The sequence below is a fragment of the Porites lutea genome, chromosome 1 (assembly GCF_958299795.1).
Source record: "Porites lutea chromosome 1, jaPorLute2.1, whole genome shotgun sequence".
Taxonomy (NCBI): Eukaryota; Metazoa; Cnidaria; class Anthozoa; order Scleractinia; family Poritidae; genus Porites; species Porites lutea.
Window position 1 is genome coordinate 53,431,150 of NC_133201.1, and position 16,547 is coordinate 53,447,696.

Genomic DNA, 16,547 nt, shown 5'->3' on the forward strand with positions numbered 1-16,547 from the left:
TTCGGTGGATTAATTTATATTGAAATTCCTTTAATTTGGTCTCTCTACAGACGGTTTTTAGGGAGGTGAATATTTTTTCCCATTTATCTTCATCCAAGGAAAGATCTTTGCTCCATCTCTGTGGCCCAGAATGACCTGTTGTGTGGATTTTTGTGCATAGTAACGTATAGAAGTCGCTAGTCTTGATTTTGTTCAGATATAGAGTTATCGATTCATTTAATTGTAGACTAAGATTATTATCAGAATATAACTCTTTATTAATTGGCTTCGTTGATTTTGCTTTGGCTAATAGGTGTTTTGGGATAGCGCTAATAACTTGATAGTATTGAAGGAAGTTAGTTTTACAGGAATACTTATTCGTAAATTCCTGGTAGGTCATTGGTTGACCGGTATTGTGTAAGAGATCTTGTATTGACAGGATACCTTTTTTAAACCATTCCCTGATAAAAAAGGTTTTACTGTCAACAAGTATTTCTTTGTTGTTGAATAGAATTATATTTTGTGCTTGATCAAAGCTGTACAGAGTTTTTAATTCACTGAAGTATACTAGAATACTTCGGTAAAACAATGGAATAGATTTTATGTATTTCGCATCGTAGTTACATCTCAGTAAAAAGTTCAAACCTCCGAATTTTCTTAGGTAATAATCAGGAACTGTTTTCCAATTCTGGTTCCCTGAAGTCAGTAATCTTGGAATCCAGGCTAGTTTTAGAGCTTTAAACATTATGTCGATGTCTACCATACGTATTCCGCCTCTTCCCAGATCCTGATAGAGCCCAGTTCGTTTGATTTTATCCCTTTTGTTTTTCCATAAGAAACTAAAAAGCTTTGTTTTCACTGTGCTTGCGATATCTTCAGGAACATTAAGAATTGAAGCTGAATAAATTAATTGTGACAATCCTAGGGACTTAATTATCAGTACCTTCCCAAATAGTGTGAGGTCTCTAGATCTCCACATATCCAGCTTTGTTTGAAGTTTTCGTATTTTCAGATTAAAGTTCAATTCATTGTTACCCTTCTCATCATAAGAGACATGAATTCCTAAGAGGCGAACCGGACTATGTAACCATTTTAGTTGTAAAGGATAACTTTTGTTTTTTTCCCATTTTCCCAACCAAATTGCTTTCGATTTCTTTATGTTTAACTTGAGACCCGCTAGCCTCCCAAAATCTCCCACCGTTTTCAAAGCATTTTCAACGGAGATCAAATCTGCACAGAAAAGGTTTGTGTCGTCTGCGAATTGGCTCAATTTGATTTCGTGCCCGAATATTTTGATTCCTGTTATACTTGGTTCTTGTCTGATTTTGCTGGATAATATCTCCGTGGAAAGCACAAATAAGTACGGAGAAAGGGGACACCCCTGTCGCACTCCTCTTGACGGTCTAAACCAGTTGGTCATGAAACCATTGTTTATCGCCGCGCTCTCAATTTTTGTATAGAATGTACTGATCCATCTTTTTATACTTGTTCCGAAATTGAATATATCCAGTGCTTTCATCATGAACGACCATTCTAGAGAATCAAAAGCTTTCCGAAAATCTAGAGATACTAGAATGCCAGGTATGCTTTCTGACTTCGTATGTTCCATTATGTCGATTATTAGCCTAATATTTTCCCCGATATATCTTCCTTTGATAAAACCGGTTTGGTCAGTGTGCACTAGATTTGGTAATAATGGTTCTATTCTCCTTGCTATTGCCTTAGTTGCTATCTTGCAATCAACATTTAGCAGTGTTACCGGTCTCCAGTTTGAAAGTTCTAGTAGCGAGCCATCTTCTTTGGGAATTAAAGTAATAACGCCTCTTCGTTGTGAAATGGTGAGTTCATTTGCATCATAGGCCGCATTGAAACTAGCAACAAGATCGTGTCCTAGCAGATCGAAAAAAAACATATAAAATTCAACCGTGAAACCATCTTCTCCTGGAGCTTTGTTGTTTTGAAAAGTGTCTAAAGCTTTTTTGCATTCTTCATAAGATAATGGACCTTCTATTCTATCTCTGTCTGCATCTGATAGTTTTGGAATTTTTAAATGTTCGGTGAATTCATCAACATTATTTTCCTGTGAATTATTTGCTGATGCGTACAATTCGCTATAATAGTTTTCGATAGCTTCTAATATCTGAGACTCGTTGTTTGTTACTGTTTCACTTTCTGTTCGCAGTTCAGTGATGGTTTTCCTGTTGTAGTTTCTTTTCTCCAGATTGAAAAAGTACTTTGTTGGACGTTCGCCCTTTTCGACCCAGCGACATTTCGATCTAAAAATAGCTGCCCTCCCTTTCTCCTCGTAAATAGATTGGAGTTCCATTTTGAGATCTTCATATTCATTTAGGATGTGCGCGATATTGGGAGAGTTAAAGTTGTCGCAAATATTGCGGTCCAGAATTTCGAGCTGTCTCCTAATTTCCAATTCTCTATTAGTGGTCGCTTTAGCTTTCTTTTTACTATAAGCAATGGTTGCCGCTCTGGTTTCCATTTTTAACATTTCCCAAAGAAGGCGTGCGTCTGCCAAATTGGAGTAAGAAGCGCGTGTGCGGGAGTACGTTTCACGGATTTTGGACACATAATGTTCATCTTTCAGTAACGTGTTGTTGAATTTCCAAAGTCCGGGTCCTCTAGACTTTTCAGTTGTCCAAGACAAAGAAATGTAAATTGCTCGGTGATCCGGTGCTATAGAAGGATAAATTTCGCTTTTCTTCACATGTTGTGTCAGATTTTTGGCAACTAGGAAAAAGTCTATTCTGGATTTCAGTTTTAACACTTTTGATTCATAAGAGTATTTACGTAGCCTCGGGTGACGTAATCTTTGAATATCTACGAGATCGAAAGCGTCCATAGTTGTCAAAATCAGGTTTCGATAATTTCAATGAGGTCGGTAATTAAGGGAAACACATTCACCACTGGTTGATCACTCATGGTCACTCAAGCATATTAGGTACACAACAGGCCAGAGGAAAGTTCTGCAGTACTTAAAAATATTCCTGCTGCTTTCCAGTTTCACTTGGGTCATCATGGTTTCTCCCTGAATCCTTCATTGACTTTCAACAGCAACTGTTAAAAATTTAAGTGTGGGATTGTTTTTTGGACTTCATCTTTTGGTAATGGGATTTTTCAGGCTTCCCTTAAAGCTTGAGGGAGTTTGGGGGATAAAAAATTGGTCAGAAACCAATTTGCACCCCCTAGTCACTTTGGAGTACACCAAGTGGGACCTTCCCCTGTTATTTGTTATTTAAACTTAAATCAGAACACTGTTTATCTAAAAAAAAAACAGAGGTTGAAATTTGCACCTCGTAGTCACTTTGGAGTACACCGAGTGGCGCCTTCCCCTGTTATTTGTTATTTAAAGTTAAATCAGAACACTGTTTATGTTAAAAACAGAGGATGAAGTTTGCACCTCCTAGTCACTTCGGATTACACTGAGTGGCGCCTTTCCCTGTTGTTCGTTATAATTTAAACTTAAGTCAAAACACTGTTTATCATACAAAACAAAGGTTGAAAATTTAGAGTAAGAAACAGCAAAATACACATTGGAATAATGTAACAAAGTACGTTTAATATGCTAAATTGACATTTTGAAAAATGAACATTGTTATTTTATACAAAACAACAAAGTGATGAGCAAAGCATTAGAAGCTAGAGTGCAGACATTACACACATGCAATACTCTTAACTATTTCGAGATTTAAGGCTAAATAGCAGTATTCAAACAAAAGAACAGAATAGATATAGCACTGTTTTGATTTTGCAGTGTTTTGTGAGTCTGATACCTGCGCTCTTATCCAGAGAATTATCGATTTGTTCATATTCTATTAGAACGCCTACAATGCTTTGGAAATCCCTACTGCTGGACTGTACATGTACGTAGTCTATGAACAGCAATAACAAGTAGGTTTGACATTAGTTTTATTAAGAGATTGTATGTTACTGTTGGTAATAAACATGTTTGAAATTCAACAAAATGTACTCTTTAGTGTGTAACTTGCTTTCTATGGTCCATTATTCAGCTGTGAGTTCTGCTGAATCCAAGCACAAGTCAGGATGGGCAAGTCAAAGGGGGGCTTTGTACACAGATTGTCAAGATACCACCCTATTGGCCACCATCTACAAGAAAAGGAGAGGAGGTCCTGCACTTGAGCTGAGATTACGTCAAATGATAGAGCCTAAGCTAAAATTTTGTTGTTGATATTGACCCCTGTAAGTACCAATACTATACAGTGTATGAACATTTCTTGCCCAAAATCTATGTTCTTACATGCAGCCTGGTTTTTACTGTAGTCAACCAGAGTTGTTGCACCATGTACACAAGATTGGACATTAGCCCTGCCAAAAAACTGAAAATGGACCTAAAGACAAAATGTCCTAAGTTTGATTCCAACACAAAATTTGATTATTCAGATAATCAAATCCCCAGGATGCCATGCATTTGGACGAAATTCGCCAAAAATTTAGATAAAGAAATGTAAGGTCCCTTTTCAATGGTAGGACACATACCATATAATGCTCACCCCCAAAATGATCAGCCATTACAGTGTACATTATTCACTGGTAACTAAACCTTGAAGAATAGCAAGGCAATGTGTGTATATATCAATTCCATAACGATTTGATTCTTGTAGTGGATTGAACATGGTACAGAGCTGCTTTAAGGTATGATCTGAAAGTGGACTGTCGTCGTCAACTTCCACTATGGATAATTCGTCATCCATTGGTGTAGGTGCAGCTGGATCAAATCCATACCAGTCTAAATCATCAATCGATGGCTCTGCCTGAGCTACATCTGCTACTGCAGTTAAAGTACGGTTTCTGATATCAACCATACCATTGGACCAGATTTTTGCGGGCTCCAGTTGTGCTCAGTTCTAAGAGGATGGTTATTCCATGCTGTTTTAAAACTTGTTATAGCTCTGTTTATACGGGGCAGAAACACATAGTGCGGAGCAGATTTATGAATTGGGTTATCCAAATTCAATAAACCGTTCTCTTCCATTGCCTGAAATGTGTAATAAAAAGTGTGGGCTACACAGCGAAACACATCCCGCCAAAGCCGTTTGATCCTTTGGTTGTGGGTTGACGTGCCTGCCAAGTAGCTTCCTCTATTAGGGCCTCTCCTTTGTTCCATTTCTTGCCAGATGCCAACATTTTCCCCACCTCGATCTGTCCGGACCCTTGAGGGCAATCCAAATGACTGGATGGCACGTAGGAACAGTTCTTTTACTGTATCATTACGATTATTTGTTGAGCAATGGAGGTAAGTGATTAAACGTGAATAGCCATCAATGGCCTCATGTATAACGAATCCCCAGGATATCAGAGAATGATGGCCATCTATATGCCACAAGCTGTTTGGGCCAGGCACACAGTATGCACGTCGAGAGATGGTAATAGCCCATCGAATTCTTGCATTTCTCGGGTCAATTCTTGCCAGGCTCTTACGAATGCGATCTCGCTGGATTCTGATTCCCTGAGATCGAAAATGTCCACAAATCATGGATGATCCAACAAAGCACCCATGTTCTTGCAAAAAGTTCCCCACTTTGTTGTCCAGCTCATCATCACTAATTTTATCAAATTTTGACAAATGCTCTAATCCAAATTCAGCGACTCTGCGCTGAATTGTCCAGCGTGACACCAATAGCATTCGAGCTATTTCATTCCAGTTAAAGCCCAGTGTCCTCAGCTCGATTAGAGTTTCCTCATTTATATCAAACTTGGGTCTTCCTGGTTGTCCGGTTTTAATAGTTTCTGGTAAACTTAATGACAAAACGGCTACTTGAGAACATCTCGAACGACAAGGAAAATCACTGTGACGAATATAGTCCCAGTACATTAGCCGGAGATTGTGTGCAACTTCGGACAATGTGGCAAATGAATGTAAATGTTGGATATGAGGAGGCACATTTCGTAAAGCTTGAACAGCATTTTCAAACCTCTCCAGAAGAGTTTCGTCTAAGGAAACGTTTGTAGTAAAGTTTGACGCTTTCAGTTGCTCATAATCTAAGACTAACTGTTCCAAATCTGTAAAAAAGGAGTTCTACCCGTGGTTGGTAACCCCGGCCGCCATGTTTGTTTCCTCGTGTCTCTATTTCCCAGCATGCCCTATGATTAGAATTTCTGGGTCCCAACCTCCCTCGACCATAGAAAGTCGTTCGTCCTCAAATTGTTGAACGTGTTTTTGTTGTTGAAGTCGATGTACGATGTTGGTTGTGAGGCAAATCGTCGTTGAAGAAAAGAGGAATTTTTGTTGGTGTTGATTTTGTTTAGTTGTTGAATTAAGCATATTTCGAATGTTGATTATTACGCTAATCGTTGAAGTTGGACGGATTTTATTGTTCATGTAGAAAAAAAATGTTGAAGTGTAGATTGGTTGTTGATGTTGGTAGTGATTTTGATTCGTTGAATTTCGCACCATTCCGCCTACCATAGGTTTTTTTCCTACTTATTCTGATCGCACCTCCTCGTACCATTGATTGAGTATTCATACTAGGTAGTGCAAGAGCTCAGACCAAGCGTCTTGAAAATAAAGTAACCACACATGTACCTGTTACGGAGTAAAACAACATTAATCAGACCTTTTAACTTTATTCATTTATGCAATATACTTCATGTCAAAGCTTTGGATTGTTTTTATTACCGGTCACTTATCACGAGACTCAAACCAAGGCACACGGATGAAGTTATCTTTCGTGTTTATTTACCATTCTAACATTGAAAGAATAATTATGTACGTACAGTTGGTAACTACCCGATGTACGCGGGCTTTTTAAACAAACATGCAACTGTTACTATGGCAGCTGTAAAGCTTGGGCCTCTTTACTGACACATGCAATTGCGTAATTATAAGTTTGGTTATAGGCGCAGAAAATTTGGTCGATTTGTGGAGATAAATGTGATAATTAGACTTTTGATTTACATTGGGAAGTATCATTTTCTCAGTGGTTGGTACAGAACCCTTTACAAACATTTTGCAGTCAATAAGGAATTTAGTATAACCAACTTTTAAAACGTTTTGGCTTCATAATCATGCATATCTTAGGATATTTTAGGTCAAATCAGGCTTCAACTCCCAATAGCCAGCACAGTTAACTCTAAATATATACTACCTTTGCATTTGGCATCGGAACGAAATAAGAACATGATTTCCCACACTGCTATCTTAACTGAACACTATTTTTTAATGGCATTTTCACAGATGGTAAAAATATGGCACGTTAAATGAATAAACAAAGTTTAGACTTTCAGGAAAAGGTGTGGTTTAGTAAAACACTATGCTTTGCCCTGAAGCAAGTTAGTTCTCTAACAAAACGGATGATTCGAGAAAGCTGTTCACAATAATTATAACAAAAGGCTTCAGTGTTGGTTAAGAGTCAATTACGCATGCTAAAAAATTAAAAGACTAGGAAACCCAAGCAACATTTTTGCGTGGAATCTAGAAAGATTAGAAAGAGTTACACAAGTAATGATAACGAAATGAAAGTTTGATGAGCGTAGTTCTTAGCAATAGTTAAAGAAACTTAATTATCATTAAAGGGAAACGTCTTGTAAAAGTTCACGATTTAGATTGTGATGCTATCCGTATGCTTCAGCAAATATTTTCAGAAATTGTAAATGCATTAAATGTATCAATACAAGAAAGAAAATGTAATTTGCAATCGACAGTCTTTTAGGAAGAGAAATAACATTCTACCACAGTAATTCAAAAAAGTGTTTGTGTAACTTGAGGTCCTAGAGGTCCTATTAATTGCAAACCTGACATCGAATCTCATGACTAATACTTATTTCACTTGCTAATTTCTATTCACGCTCCTTAAAAATTAAGCCCATCCTCAATGTATATTTTAGAAAAAAAACAAACAAACAAACAAAAAACAAACAAAAACATAATGCTTCTCCATTCACCTACTAAAAGTAACCAACTGCAGCATTGAATCTGCTTTTTCTTCAATATCGGATTTTTTTTCTAGAACTGAAAAAAATAACTATTGATTCTGATTTTATAAGGGGTACTTAATATCCTAAAATTTAGGATAGAGAGTCGAAAGAATTGACCCAGCGTTAAGCACTCCTTTGAAAATTTTGTTCTGTTCTATCTTCCATTCCCTGCCCAATTTTTTGTTGATGTAAAAAAGTTCCTTTATTAAAAAGGGAAAATATTACCGAGCGGGGGCGCCCCTGGCTGAGTCTGACCGGGAGCGAAATGACCGGTGGTCAAAGTGTTTATTTCAAAAATTTAGTTTAGAATGCCAATCAATTTTTGATGATCAGTTTACTCTGCTATATGAATCTGATACTCTACAACTAAAAATGCGTTTTACTAATGGCAACATTTTACACTGTGTTTGTTGTCACCATTGCCGGCAACACTGTTTAAGACGAATTCCTTACTCTTCGTGAACGCAATTCAACTACTTTAGGGAAAAAGGTTCAAGATACTCACTGCCGCCGCCGCGACTCCTAGAATCTGGTGAGAATTCGTTTTTCTTCGTTTAACTTTATCGTTGCTATTTTTAATGGTTCGATTTTTCAATGATTTTTTTCTAAGCCTATCGTAGGGATATTTTGTTAGAGTTTTCTCCAGTGTATTTACGTCATGGTTTGCCGGGTATAGCCTTCTTCTGTTGGTTTTGTAAAGTGTAAAGCCCCCTTTGTACTTGCATCCCTATTCTACGAATTAAATTATTCCAAATTCGTGATCGTAAAAAACTATAAATGAAGTAAAATCTGAAAAAAAAAACACACAAACACACACACAAGGAAAAAAAGTACAAAGAAGAGGGAACTATTTTAAAAGTGTAAGAAGAGAAGAAATAATCGAGTTATGTTGGCATAAGGCAAAGACTAAGACCAAATTCATTAGGAAACTGAGTAATTTTAATTTTTAGTGGACAAAAACCTTAACCTTGTACCAGAGTATTTTAAGCCCGAGTTTTGCATTCTTTTTTGAGACTTTTCAAGGGCTATAAATGTAATAAGTTACATGAAGTAACTCCAAAGAAAAGATTCTCATGGGAGCAAGAGAAAATAGATTTCAAATTTCACAGGAATTTGGAAAACACAGGTAAAATCGTCATGCACAAGATTTCACTTAATGGATTCGATCTTAATGCATTTACTATGCACCGAATTGCATTTGCAGTCAGATTTATTTTTTAATTCTGCAGTTTATTTTTCATATATAAGAAACATTAAAGCCTCCTTCTCAGACTGCTTCGCCGGGCTATGTTACATCATCTTCTCCCACGAACGACGTTCGAAAGGGAGCTAGTCGTGACGAAGCGCTTAGAACGACTGAGCGGAGGGCTAGCCTTGGAACGTTAACTTTTAATTTTTACTTTCATTCTTTATCGAGTCTTTTTGACCCTTGGCGCGCGAAGACATCTGCGTAGATGCTCGAAATTTTTAAAACAAAAAAAGCATTTCTTTGAAAAATTAATGTCCAGAAGAACGACTGTTTTTTAAATAAGCCTCATAACATAATAAGGTATCAATTCCAGAAAAGAGTGACAATATAGTTTTGAAAGTCTTCGCTCTTTGACGGCCACATTTTGATGTTTATTGAGCTGAGCCCTAATAGTGCAGAAAACTGTCTGTTCATGAGCCCAAAAAAAAAATACAACAAAATTCTTAAAATGAGCTTTCAAATTTCTGTTCATAATATTTCCTGCTTGTACTTTTTATTCAGTTTTGTATCTCAATACATTTTCTGAGTGGTATAAGAGGATCGAGCATTAAACGATATCTCTTATGGTGAAGTGATGGCCTGTTGCGGGGATTACGCTGGATTTAGAAATCGGTTTTGTCAAGATGAGGAGCTCTCAAACTGTCTTTTTATTAAACATTTATATACATAAATTATTGATTATTTGGTATGTCTTTGTAAAAGAAATTTTTAAAGGCAACCATTTGAAAATTTTAAGTTCATTTTAATTGGCAATATGCATGTCGTTGGTTAAATTACCCTCCAGCAGCTTACATCAATTTAGCGACCTGCTGTGGGCTGATTTCATTTACGTTCTAGCTTCCATTAGCCGGCCGTGGGCCGAATAACTATGTCATTTAACAGTACCGGTAACAGAATTAAAACTTGATGTGCAACTTTCCTAACGAATCTAAATTATTGCATAGGTACTGTTTTCTAGAAGTATTTTAAAGTCGAGTTGGAATTCGGCGCTTGATCGGCAAAACCTTGCACGCGACTGCGAACATCGCAACTTTGTGGAATTGAACTTGTAAAACTCTAGTCTCAGAAAAGTGCGTGGTAACAGAACTCTTATGTGAGTGTAATTTTTCGTTTTTGACTGTTCTTGTTAAGGTTTCTTTTGTTTCCACTTTCGCCAACCAAGATAAATAATTATTACACCTTGTATAAGCAAAAAAATGTTAGCTTAAGTTTCTAATTAATACGGAGCTAATTTCTAAACACCCACGCCTCGATGGACTAGGATCGGACATTTGCAACTCTGCACTAATGCATGACATTTTTTGGAACATCTGTAATCCTTTTTGAGATAATATAAAGTCGACGGTCTGTAAAGACGTCAACAAACGACGACAAATTTTTCGCTGTCTTTCCCATTTTGGATGTGGTTTTTGTTTTGGTTTGGTTTGTTATTGTTTTAAGTTTATCTGCATTTTGACTAGCTACGAAAACGACGCAGATTTACTTAATGTTGTCGCCGTCGTGGTTGTTTATTTGTTTATTAGAAGTTTCTAAAGGTATATATGTCATTTTTTTGTTAGGTCTTGTCACAGGTGCCTCAGAGATTAATTGGGAAGGCTCATGCACTCTAAGCAAGAAAGAAAAATGAAAAAAAGAAATCGCTCAATGAACCAAAGAAAACACAAACAAAGTGTGAAAAAAGCTTAAAATTTTATTTTAATGCTGTAACTTTAAAAAAGCCTCGTTTATTTAAGTCAATTTCAGAATAATGTTTTAAAGGCAACAGAATTTAGGAGCTTGCGATATTTTAGTAGCTTATGGTGTAATAATTTGCCTGGCTAGAAGGTCTCACTGGGGTTGACCGGCCAAACAATTCACCGTCAACCGTCAAAAAATGTTATATTTAACCGTGAACCGTCTAAACTGCAGGTTAAGACTAAACGTCAAGTTTCAAAGTGTTTCAAATCTCAATATTTCAGCTGATCTTCACGGAATTCCGGCTCCTAAAGAATTTCTAAACTGGGAAAACCAGTTTTCTCGCATGCCCAACAACCTTCTTATATCTGAAAATATTTTGAAATTTTGTAAGTGAAAGGCCAAGACAACCTTCAAAACACATCAGTTACTTTTAATTCATACAGAAGCTGATTTTGGATCAACTTTTGGACCCAATTTCCAATTAATAACCGTCAAAAGCTCTAAAATTTAACCGTCAGCCGTCAAAATTGGAACAATTAACCGTCAACCGTTAAAGCTACCACCCCATTGACATGGGGTTCACTGACCGCATGATTAAGGAATCGATATTTTCAGGTTTTGCTCTTCTATCATGATAAATTAAAAGTATAAGTCCTATCTTAATTCCACAAAAATTTACCTTTGTATGTTTTCAGGGACGTCTTTAGTAAGTGCAAGAAATTTTTTAAAAAAATAATCTTTGAAATAGAGGTACACGTGAATACTAGTAAAATAGATTTTCACTAAAATATTTGATTGCAGAACTAGTTAAAAACGCGCTTGCATAACCAGCAGTTATTAGTTTAGTACAGATAATTTCCTCTGCCATTCTTTACGCTACTCCAAACATCCGAAACAAGGTTGAAAGGCTTCTTTTGACACCGCAAATGAATCGTCAGTAGAAACCTGATTTAAGAGTTTCCAAGTGCTTTTTTTTTCTACTTTCTGCGGTTATTTTTAAGTTTCCTCAGTTTTACTTGCTTTTATAGGTCTTTCATTTGCTGGGTTTTAACGATAAAAGTTTTTCCTTCAGGATTATTATTTTTTTTTTTTTTGCGGGGTGTGGGTGAAGGGAACTAGTGAAAGTTTCAAACAATTCTGGTTTTCTAATAATAATTGTCGTCTTGTGGAGTCAACACTTATTTACATTTAGCTATCATATAATCACAACCATCTCACTTTTGTTAAACAAGACTAAAAACTGCTTGGCGCTAAGGATTGTATTTTGAATTTTAAAACAATTATAAGAATAACTCATCGCCCAGAATGCCGCGAAACATCCGGGAATTTTTCATGTACGGCGGTAAAGATGAAAATTCGTAGAGAAAAGTGTGTGTGACAACAGAGAAAATGGCGGTAGCGCATTCATCTTCGACTTAGCTTTTCTGTTTTACCGGCTAATTAATTCCTCTAGGTACCAACCTGCGGGTGCATTTTAAAGAGGAGGAATCAATATAAAATTATTTCGAACAAAAATGTGTTTGTTATGGTTTCTAAAACTTTTATCAAATTCGGTTTGAAAATTGGCTATTTTAGATGCTTTGTAGTATGCAAGTTTTTTTCTTAGGCGGAAACGTTCGACGAATTTAATAATCAGTTAAGTTCACCTTTTGTAAAGTTTATGTTTTAACAAAATACTTTTATGTTCTTTACTTCCAGATATGACGGCAAGAATAGTTTTCCGTACCTTCGTTCTAGCTCTCCTGCTCTACAGCGCAGTAACCACTAAGTGTCCTGCAGGTGGTAGATCAGAGAAGTCCATTTTGGGATGGATGTTACGAGGACACGTGTACGACACTCTTCTCGCTGAACGTCCGTTTACGTGCGTAGTCCAGTGTCGCGAAGACAATCGATGCCAAAGTATTAACTGGGTTATCTCTCTTCTTATGTGTGAGTTTAACAACAGGACAAAGGAAGCCAGGCCCGAGGACTTCATTCCAAACCAAGACAGATCTTACTATCGACGCGATTTACAACGAGGTGAGCTATCATTAAGTGCCGGGGATACTCTTAAGTTGACCGGTTACGGGGAAGCTCCCCACGAACGGGGTACCTTTAATTTGTCAGGCTTCATATGAAAGAGCTAAGAAATTTCACAGTTAAAGTATATGAAAGTTAGTCATCTCTGGAGGCCGATAAAAGAAACTAAAAGAGCTAACAGATGCATTTTATGGATGAGAAAAAGCAGACGGAAATTTTTCTGGTTTTGAGCTTATTCCTGTTTAAAAGACATAGAATTTACAGCAGTTAAGAGGGATGCAAAATTATCGTAAAATCCTATGTTAAAGCCCCCTCCGGATTTAAACCCATCAGTTTGCAAACGAAGATATTATTCTGGATATACCCCCCCCCCCCCCCGCCCCCTCCACCCAAGATATAAGCCCATGTTATGCCAAGCGCGTTTTGTAAAACAGTAGCCACTTGAATTGGAACATGAAGCTGCGAAATTGTGCGGGTGAAATAGAAATATGAACTTTGTTAATGCTACCCAGAGGACCGTTTCTTGAAGTTTTTTGACTTTTGTCCTGTTCCGTTCCAGTTGTTTAAGTGTTTTGTAGATGTTTGTGAAATACATTCTCCATTTATTGTGATCAATTTATAATGGAATGTTTGCTTTAATTCGGTTCAGATATATTTTATTCTGTCGGTCCGATACATTTATTTCGGCTTATACCCCCCTTCCCCCTTTATAAGCCCACCCAAAACCCTTTATGAAGTTATATAAGCCCCTGAGCTTTAACGTGGGATTTTACGGTAGTTCTAAGATTCGTGAATCGAAGGTATACGAAAGGGGTACCTTTCTTGTCTAAAACGTTGTATAAAACGGTAAGGGGTTGGACCTCAGGGCGGAACCTCCGGTCCCGGCTTTATAAAACTTTGTTGAGTAGCGCCCCGAGCATAAACTAAAACCTCTGTAGGAGTAAAGGCGAACTGATAATGAAGAATTGTTTTTTAACCTCTCAGTTCCCCTTGGTTCGATTCAAGAACTCCCAGCTGAGACTTGTGACGAAATAAAGAGGAGTGAAGGACACGCTGTTAGCGGAAAATACTGGTTTTCCACTATAAAATCTGGTACATCTGTTCTGGCTTATTGCAATATGGATACCAACGGTGAGTTTAGTTAGTTATATAATCGGCGACTACCGTTAAGCTGATTGTGCCCCCTGATAATTTATGATTATTAGACAACTGACTTAAATGTTTCATATTTAGTCACAGATGCGGCGACTGATGAAAAATTAACCGAGAGATTGAAACTGATAAGACCCGGAGAAAAAAGATAAATTTGGAAGTAAAAAAAGACTCATGTCACGAAGGAATGAGTACTCCCAACGTCACATGTTAGGGCTTGAGTAAATGCCCTTCAATAATTTTTTTCATGAATCAATATGCTTGTTGTTCTAGACACTGACGAATGCAGTGCTTCTACACCTGTATGTGACATCAATGCCAACTGCTCCAATACTCGTGGATCGTATATCTGTACCTGCAGGGCAGGATATACAGGCGATGGCGAAACTTGCCAAGGTAGGATAAAGCTTGATTTACTGTGATAACAACGAAGACGGCAGATTCCAAGGGACTTGTGATGACCAGCAAAAATGGGCAATCCATCGAATCCAGTCCGTTTATATACCGGCAGTGCATGAGATCATATGCCTCTGGTTATACTTCTGTCATAGAAACTTTTTGCGAAGCCTGCCGGAAAACAGCCCACATTTGGCGACGCTACCACCGGTTTCCCCAGCAAATGCTAGATCTGGGTAGTACTTCTGATTGGTCGTGTAGCGTGGGAAATTTAATTAAACCAATCAGAAGCACTACCCAGATCTGGGTAGTGACGCATCAGTATGGAATTTCTGCGCTAGTTTCTTAGACGTCATTTGGCGGGTAAACCAGTGGTAGCGTCGCCAAATGTCGGCTGTTTTCTCAGGCAACTTTTTGGGTAGATGTAAGTGTATAGAAATTCTGTAAAAGACCGCGCAAGAATTAAAACGTTTGAAGTCCGTTATTTAACCGCGACAAGTAATGCTGTAATTACTTAGTAGAGCACCTAGCCCAGTAGAAAAAGAAAAACAAAATTATGAAGCAACAGCAACTGACAGATTTAAACTGATAAGACATGGAGAAAAAAGATAAATTTTAAGGGAAAAAAGACTCATGCCAAGGAAGAATGGGTACTCCTCGCGCGCGTCACCTTTTAGGGCCTGAGTTAATGCCCTTCAATTTTTTTTTTCATCAATCAATATGTTTGTTGTTCTAGACATTGACGAATGCGGTGGTTCTTCTCCTGTATGTGACATCAATGCCACCTGCTCCAATACTCGTGGATCCTATATCTGTACCTGCAGGGCAGGATATACAGGCGATGGGAAAACTTGCCAAGGTAGGATAAAGGTCGAAACAGCGGGTAACCCTAGGTTTTTGGAGCAGCCTATACAGAAAAACCCTTTTTTAGAAGAATTATGAGAGATATATGAAAAATGTTAAAAAGTTCTGGCCTGGACAACTCGATGGCGATGAAGAAGAAATCTCTAAAAACGTTTTGGTTCCCTGTTGAGAAAATTCAGACTGTTATCAACGGGGATCGAAGAAGGCTGAATATTTTCATTTATTTATAATTATTTGATATTATTTTGTTAGCAACGAGCCTACGATAGATCCTAGTGGAACTTCAATATTTTTGTTTTTTTTTTTAGACATTGACGAGTGCAGTGCTTCTCCTCCTGTATGTGACGTCAATGCCAACTGCTCCAATACTCGTGGATCGTATATCTGCACCTGCAAGGCAGGATACAACGGCGATGGAAAAACTTGCGGAGGTAGGATAAAATAATTAGTGAATCTTAAGGTCAGTTTCTTTACTGTTATAATATCAATTACGAAAGTGTCCTAAGGACGTGCGACATAATAGCGTTCAAAATGGTGGATAATGAGATCGGCAATCCGCTAAATCAGCCGTTAAGCTTTCGTATCCAGCATTGTATGAAGTCATGCCTCATGTTATGCCTATGCTGGAGCCTATAACACGGAGCGCGCAACTTCCATGTATTCTTATCAAGGCGTTTTCACCGACCATTTTGGCGTGAATTTAGACTATCTTTTAGGTCTCCCAAACCAGTCAGCAAAACGAAAATGCCTGAAAATGGCATTTCCGACTTTTAAATAACTCTGCATCATGAGCCGCCACTTAAGACTGATGCGCTACCTCACTTGTTATATTTAACCGTCAACCGCCTAAAATGCAGGTTAAGACTAAACGTCAAGTTTCAAAGTGTTTCAAATCTCAATATTTCAGCTGATCTTCACGGAATTCCGGCTCCTAAAGAATTTCTAAACTGGGAAAACCAGTTTTCTATCATGCCCAACAACCTTCTTATATCTGAAAATATTTTGAAATTTTGTAAGTGAAAGACCAAGACAACCTTCAAAACACATCAGTTACTTTTAATTCATACAGAAGTTGATGTTTAGATCAACTTTTAGACCCAATTTCCAATAAATAACCGTCAACAGCTCTAAAATTTAACCGTCAGCCGTCAAAATTGGAAACAATTAACCGTCAACCGTCAAAGCTACCACCCCATTGACATGGGGTTCACTGACCGCAAGATTCAGGAATCGATATTTTCAGGTTTTGCTCTTCTATCATTAT

General features: G+C 37.6%; 1 protein-coding gene and 1 pseudogene across 1 annotated transcript in view; one reads left to right on the forward strand and one right to left on the reverse strand.

The window, feature by feature from the left end:
* Positions 1–16,547, forward strand: part of LOC140921542 (uncharacterized) — a 471,050-nt gene that overhangs the window by 59,150 nt on the left and 395,353 nt on the right. The window lies entirely within an intron of this gene.
* Positions 4,533–6,476, reverse strand: LOC140944587 (uncharacterized; annotated as a pseudogene).